General features: G+C 42.8%; 1 long non-coding RNA gene across 1 annotated transcript; it reads left to right on the plus strand.

Moving 5' to 3' along the window:
• The first annotated feature begins 394 nt into the window (after window positions 1-394).
• LOC120093582 (uncharacterized) lies at window positions 395-1,821 on the plus strand. The gene is made up of 2 exons (XR_010053692.1): window positions 395-1,295; window positions 1,558-1,821. It is a non-coding gene; the product is annotated as an uncharacterized LOC120093582 (long non-coding RNA).
• The last annotated feature ends 6,243 nt before the right edge of the window (window positions 1,822-8,064 follow it).

The following is an 8,064-nucleotide window of genomic DNA, read 5'->3' on the forward strand; positions in this document are numbered from 1 at the left end:
TACTAAAACACGCCTTTTACTCTCTCCTACCTCACACATTTTGATCCACTGCTTACCGTGGTTTGACCCCATCTGCCGATAAATTCTTATTTATTTATGAAAACCGAGTTCAGTCGTTGTACTAACTTGTTCCTTTAGGTGCCTTTGTGCTTATTTTCCCAAAGGGAAACTTAATCGTTTACACATCTGTGGACTATGACCTACCTACGGAAAGAGTCTACAGTCTGACATTTTGAAATGAATTCGCAACCACAGTGTGGCAAAGGCGGGCAGCTGCTGTACTGTGCGGTCCCGCAGGTTCCAGGAGCCTCCCCTGCAGTCCGCCCGCCCGCCCGCCCGCCTGCTTTCGGATTCTTGCACATGCTCTATCTCAGAGTTCTGCCGCCCACTCAGCTCCTTGAGGAAGGTCATTCTTGAAGCTCCAACAAACATTTATTTTAGAGCTAAGGAATTCAGACCTCTGCTTTTAAGACTGTTTTGATAGAAAAAGAACTTGAGGCCTAGAGAGGGACAGAAGCATGGGGGAGGGTGGAGATAAAGGGTTTATCTCAGGCCGGCAAAGATAAACTTGGCTCCGTTTCTCGTTTCTTTCCGTGGAAGCTTTCTAAATTCACCCAGGGAAACAGCCAGTGTACCCTGGAGCTCACTGGAGCTCACACTCAACTCTTGCTGGCTACAGAGGGGACAGTGACAAGTTTCCAATATTCACATGTTAGAGCGTGTCTGAAACGGTTGAAGATCTCAGCGGGGACCACCGTAGCGGCTATGCAGTTTAGGAATTGAGTTTGCCTGCGGTGGCGGCTTGGAGACCCACGATCTCCAAGGCAGCCACATTCTAAGTCATGTGAAAATGTTTCTGGGCTTTCCTGGAAAGGATCATTAATTCACTTCTGCACCTGATCAGGAAGCTGGGCCAGCTGGACACTGCTGAGATCTTGATTTGCCATTATCCCTGTCTATTGGCAGCCTCTTGATGGATTGTTTTCCCCCCCGGGCCAGGGTCAAGATAGGCTAGTCAGTGAAAAACATTTCTTTCTTCTTCTTCTTTTTTCTTTTCAGAAAAGGGCATGCTGCCTCTGCTTGTTGCCATAACTGACTCTCATCCAGACATAGGAAATCATTCGCTTTTAATTATTTCGTTTCCAGGTCTGACCAGAATGAACTTTGTGTTTTGTGGTTGTGGATTCTTTAAAAGCATGTCTTAGTAACTACTGTCAGGGTTGAAAATACCTAAGAGAATGTTGCTAGGCCGTTTGAAGCTGACAGAAATAAATGGAAGATTGTAAAGAGAGCAGGTAAATTATCAGATAGATTGGACCCTGGATTCATACTTAATTTTTAGAGATTTTATTTCCTAACTAAATAAGAATCTAATAGCCTTTGACAGTCTACTCTGTGTGTGTGTGTGTGTGTGTGTGTGTGTGTGTGCTCGAGAGTGTGTGCACATTTAATAGATTACCATCTCTTATACACAGTTTAGCTGATTTTTCTCAGTGTTTACCCAGGAAACAACACCAATACTGGATTTCTAAACCTGTCTTCCTCATTTTTCCACAGAGTGGAGCTATAACAGCATTAAGACGAGGCAGGCAGGTTTGTGAAGATGAAAGATGGAGCGAATGATACTGAGAATTGACCAGGAGTTTCTGTTTATCAATTGTCTGGAGAAAGGAAATAACTCATCAGTTCCAGTCTGAAGATCAGCGGCGCTGAAATCAGGCTCTAAGATCTTAATCCTGTAGGAATGAAAGATGATTGGCCTGTGGCCTGCTCCGTGACAAGCCGTCTCTTTGCTTTGGAATACAGTCTTATCACACGGTGGTCTGAAATCTCCCCTTCACAGAGATCAGTACCCTCCAGGTGTGCGGGGTCCCACACAGCATTGGCATTTCGTAATTTTCAAGAGGAGGGCCTGTTGGCAGGGGCCACTCGGTTGCATGACAAACATTTACTAAGATGTGTTTTGTGCCAGGAACTGGTCTTGAACACGTGGACAGAGCACAGGACAGGTCAGATGACTCTGCCTATAAGGAGTTTTCACTTTAGTGGAAGGAGACAGATGGTTAAAAGTGCAGCTGTGGGGGAGGGAAGGTAGGGCTAGAGATTGACTTGAGGATCGATGTCTGGATTAAGGTCTGTGTACAGGAAAGAAAGCATTGGACAAGCATGAGGGAGAGGGGAGAGGGGAGAGGAGAGCACACAGGGGTTAAACTCAGCATAGAGGAAACATGGCCAGGAGGCTGGGATGTGTTGGGCAAGCCACTGAAAGAAGGTATGGCTGGAAAAACAGACTGGGTCCCTGAAGGCTCGGTGGCCTTGAAGAGGACATGCTGCTGTCTGCGGCTGGATGTTTTATATAGGAAGGATGAGGTCTAATACAATTAGAAAGAGAATTTGTCTGTTGGGTAGAGAGAAAAGCAGGGCAAGTGTGGTGGCTGGCAGACGTGGAAGAACTTAGAATCAGCAGGAACTGAGGATGACACGACTGCTTTAAAGACACTCCGGACAAAGCTGTGGGGAGCTTCAGTGGTCAGGCTCTAGACTCTGAAAGGCAGAGAGCACTAAGGGGTCTTGTCCTTTTGTGCATATATGTTCACGTATGCAGATGTGTGGATTTAGGTACACATGTGCATATGCTGGCATAGCCTCTCTCTCCAGTTGCTCCACACTTTATTTTTTTCAGTAAATTTTTGTTAAAATTCTCAGAGAGTTTCAGATAACTTATTTTGATCATTTCCCTCTCTTCTCCCTCAACTCCTCCCAGATCCACCTCCCCACACACCTGAGAGTATCCTTTCCATTTTCTTTCTTTTTCAAGCCTTTTCCGGATCGTTCAAATACTTTTGCATGTGGGACCAATCCACATACATGGTTAGTCTACCAGGGTTCATACCCTTAAAGAAAACTCACTCTCTCTCTCTCTCCCTCCACCCCCTCTCTCTCTCCCTCTCTCTCCCTCCCTCCCCCCCCTCTCTCTCCTCTCTCTCCCTCCCTCCCCCGTCTGTCCCAGAAGATATCAACAGTTGCAGTAGCAGAGCTCTGCTCTCTGCCTGTAATTGGGATTTTGTCTGCCTTGTGCTTCTGCAGGTCTTACGCATGCTGTCACAGTGAGTGGTAGTGTACGTGCACCCGCACCCACACCACCACTGTTTCCTGATAGTCATCCACCATCTCTGGCTCTAACATGGTTCAGTCTCCTCGTCCTTGATGATCCCTAAGCCTTTGGGACAGGGTGTGGCACTGATGTTCATTTGAGGATGAGAGTACCCCTCAGTCTCTTATTTTCTCTTGAAGTCGTGGTCTCTATTAATTGTTGTCCACTACAAGAAGAAATGTCTCTGATGAAGGTTGAGTTGTACTAACCTACAGTTATAGAGATAGGAGGCAGTAAGCAGTGTATTACTATATCCACTTAGTAAGACTTAGGTTCTCCCCTAGTTATGATCAGTGTAGCCCCCCTAGTTCTTGGCCCTGTTAGTGGTGCTGGCTGTGGCTTCCGTCTCAAGGAGCAGACCTTAAATTTAACCAGAGGGTGATTGGTTGCTTCTATAACATTTCCAGCACTCCCTGCAGTGGGCATACCTTTCCGGACCAGTTGTTTTGTAGCTTACTAGGTTCTCATCCGGATGGGACTGGCAATTGCTTTTCTTCTCTGGCACTGCACTCGTACTGTCTAGTGCAAGGAGAGCTAGCCTGTAGGAGTGAATCTTTAAGGTGAGGACCAGCTTGATTTGACCACAGTCTATGACTTGAGTGTATGGTTGTCTTCAACAATAGAGTTTTAACATTAAGTTCTGGGAAGATAACCAAAGAGTAATAGCAGTAGCCCATAATGTTTGGAGGTGTGGTCTACATAATTCCATTGGCCAACAATTCCAAAAGGGGTAACCTAGTTGTGGTGGTTTGAACAGGTATGGCCTCATAAACTTGTGAGTGTTTGTGAAATGTGTTTGAATGTATGGTCCAGAGAGAGCAGTACTGTTAGGAGGTGTGGCCTTATTGGAGTAGGTGTGGTTTTGTTGGAGGCAGTGTGTCACTGTCAGGTGGGCTTTGAGGTTCCTATGGTCAAGCTACACCAGTGTGACTTACAGTCACTTTTGTAGCCTGCGGATCAAGATGTAGAACTCTTTGCTCCATCTCTAGCACCAGGACTGCCATGCTCTCTGCCATGAGGATGATGGACTAAACTTCTGAACCAGTAAGCCAGCCCCAAAAAAATGCTTTCCTTTTTAAGAGTTGCCTTGGTCATGGTGTCTCCTCACAGCTATAAATCTTAAACTAAGTCATCAGTTCTGGCAATGTACTATTAATTTGGTGGCGTGATGTTCCCATTATAGTGTAGCTTCATTTAAACTCTTTTAAGGGTATGTATGTATGTATATCATATATGCATATATTTTAGGAAGCTTCTACAGTATTGTTTCCATATGAATTCTTGGAAAGATCTTTAGAATTATTCTTTCCCATACTCACTCTGCTACCCAGCCTTCCTATTCCTTGCTCCTTTTTTACCCTTTGCATTCCATTATTCCTCTTTATGCCTTTATATTACTACATTCTATCTCCCCTCCTTGAAAGGCCCTTCCCTATTGTCCTTTAATAGTTTCCTGGATATTATGAATTTTTCAAATGAAACATCCATGTCTGAAGACCCAAAGTTGACATCCACATCTGAGATCAAACATGATATTTGACTTTCTGGGTCGAGATGACCTCCCTTAGAGTGTTTGTCTACAGAGTTATTCTCATATTTGTTTAAAAGAACCAGTCAGTCTGTGTTAAAAGTTTCAATGTATTTAATTAATAATTTTAGCCAGTGATATCTTATGTGATGGTTTCCTTCCAAGTATTTAGTGGTCTATAATTTATGACCTCTGTGTTATATTAAAACTAATAAATTATTTCTTTAATTGATTTTTTTAATGACTGAATGATACTAAAAAATTGAGATTCTAACACATTTATTGCTTAGTAGATGACTGGATTATGATTTTCTTTTTGATCAAATGGCTTGTTGGTTGGTTATAGGCCTTTTGGAATGTTAAGAGAATAGAAATATTAGCTTTAAGAATAAGAAACTAAGCCGGTGGTCATTGCAGATGCCTTCAATCCTAGTACACAGGGGGCAGATGCAGCGGAATCTGTGAGTTTAAGACTAGCCTGGTCTACATAGCAAGTACCAGGACATCTGGGGTGACACAAAGAAACTCTGTCTCAAAAAAGAAAAAGAAAGAAAAAGAAAGAAAAAGAAAGAGAAGGAAAAGAAGAAAGGAAGAAGAGAAAGAAAGAAAGAAGGAAAGAAAGAAGGAAAGAAAGAAAGAAACCACAGGTTTCTTCAGTTTCTTGGCCCCCATATCCTTATGGAGACCAGCCAGACCTGGCTTTGCTTGGCTTTGATATGGGCAGATGATGATAAATGACTGTCTTACTCTTCTATTTCAGTGACAGAACACCTGGCAAAGGCAGTTTATCAAGGAGAGCTTATAAGCAGATGTAGTGGGGCAGATGCAGATGCAAGAAGAGCTCTGTGAGTTCAAAGATGGCCTGATCTATACTGAGTTCTAGGACAGCCAGGAATACACAAAGGCTCTATCTCAAAAAGCCAAAAGTAAAATACAAATACAAATACAAATAAAAAGCACTTAATTGAACTTATGGTTTCAGAGAGTCAGAGTCCGTGGTGGTAAAGTAAAGGCATGGTGTCAGGAACAGCCAAGAACTCACATCTTGATCCACAAGTAGGCTGAGAAGACTAATTCAAAATGTGGTATTTTGAAACCTAAAAGCCCTCCCCCAGTGACACAACTCCTCCAGCAAGGGCACAACTCCAATCCTGCCCACATAAGCACTAACTGAAGATGAAGTCATTGAACATATAAGTGTATGGGGGTGTTCTCATCCAAACTGACAAAATAATAATGCTTTGTTCCTATAAATATTGATAGTTATGCAAATTATTCCTCCTGTGACTGTGAACCAGCAATTTTTTGGATCAAAACTGGGCAAAATCTTATAAAAATATCATATTGATCTATTTGTTTATTTTCTCAGTCCAAAGGCATTTTAAGATTTATTTATTTTATTTATATGAATACACTGTGTCTTCAGACACACCAGGAGAGGGCGTTGGATCCTATTACAGATGGTTATGAGCTACCATGTGGTTGCTGAGAATTGAACTCATGACCTCTGGAAGTGCAATCAGTTCTCTTAACCACTGAGCCATCTCTCCTGCTCAGCTTCTGCTGTGTTTTAAGTGTTCTTTTAGCCTCTTTTGACACAAAGACCTCCACTGTCTGTTATTACTATTTAGCAGATATATCAACCTCTCATAGTTAAAATGAGTAGTGGATGGGTTTGGTTGGATCACGTCAGGAAGGTTTTGTGTCAACTCTGAAAGGAGAGAGACTTTGTTTTCATGGGTGACCTTGAGCTGTTGAAGGGTTTTCCTCATGGGATAGCTCCATCAAGCCTTGCATTTTAGAACAAGCAGCATAGCAACAGTGTGCAGATGAAAACACAGGTAGATAAGAATACCCTTAACCCTGTCCAGACCTGGGCCTTTTGCTCTTGGTCTATAGCTTATACAAATCTATGACTTGACCGCTGTGACTGAGTTCAGCCCCAAGTTAGAAAAAATAAGTAGACTAGAGACCCCTCATGAAGCACCATAAGTAAATGCTTCAAGATCAGTAGAAAACAATTATTTAGTTAGTTAATATAAGTAACTTGTCAATGTTATGGCTTAACTTCTGTAGATGCTGTAACCCAAGCACTGTGACTGGGCATCTGTGATAGAGGTTTTCAATTTCTCTTCCACAGCATTTATGTAATGCCACCAAGAAAAAGAATGAGAGTAGCATGTATCAATATATGGCTTGTCAGTCCCTTCCCCGGAGGGCTTAGGGAGTCTCCAGATGTGGTTCCCAGCCCGATAGTTACCTTGGCACAGGTCTGGGCATGGTTTGGCATGTTCCTGAAGGGAAAAAAGAAAAACAATCAGTTTGGTACAACATGTGTCATTAATTTCTACTCTGCTAGTTTGGTAAGACATTCATTCGCTAACTCACAAACGTATTTATTTAGATTAATTATTGCAGAAGAGATACTCTAGGCTAAGTTTTGGTGTTCATGAAAGAATATCAAATAAGGATGAGGCTTCAGAGTGGTGTGGAGAGAGCTGCATCTCAGGGATTCCCTGTGGTGTCAATAAATGCACCGGGAGAGTTAAATCCAATATAATAACCAGCAGTAGTTGAAATACTCATTTGAAATGTCCTGGGGCTGGAATAAATAATGAATCATTATTATGAAGTGCTAGGTCCCTGGGGGAGCATGATCTTCCAACCAACAAGAGATGGGATGAGAAGCATTTCTGGTCACCGAAGCCAAGTACGAATCTGGCCTCAGTCATCAATCCAGTCACGTTATAGGCTAGGCCACAGGAGACTGAGCCTCCTCATCTCTGATACCTATTGTCTGATCCATTTCTTATTCTTTACATTTTCTGAACCCTGCTGAGTTCTTCTTTGCCCATAATGAGCTCTTCTTTCTAAAATGCGTTGACCACCATCCTTCCCACAGAGTCGATGACAAATGTAAGGCCAGCCGTGGACACGCTGACAAGCCATGTGCGAGCAGAGCTGAAAACCTGTTAGATAACTAGGGGTCTACGATGTGTCAGTCCCTGTTCATATGAAAGTGGCAGTTCCATGTCTATAGGACAGGGCAAGTTGGGGACAGGCCTTAGCCTTTAGAAGCTTTTAGGTTTGATTCAACATGTAGGATTTCTAAACAGGTGCTAGGTCTAGAGTGATTTGGAGAATCTGGACAGATTCCACTAGAAGAGTCTTTTAAAAGTAGGTGAAGGTTATGAGATGAGGCAGAAGAGTTTGATTTTTGTGTGCTAGGGCACATGTTCTATGAATGCCAGTCGTCTGTAGGTTTATGAGCAGAAGAAAAGGGATTTGTTGAAGTCTAGGCAAATATTTTTCTCCTTTGGTTGCTGTTAGCAACTCTATGAGATGGCATTTCCATTTATAGTTCAGCTCAGTGCTGGGGATA

This window comes from Rattus norvegicus, chromosome 7, assembly GCF_036323735.1.
Source record: "Rattus norvegicus strain BN/NHsdMcwi chromosome 7, GRCr8, whole genome shotgun sequence".
Classification (NCBI taxonomy): domain Eukaryota; kingdom Metazoa; phylum Chordata; class Mammalia; order Rodentia; family Muridae; genus Rattus; species Rattus norvegicus.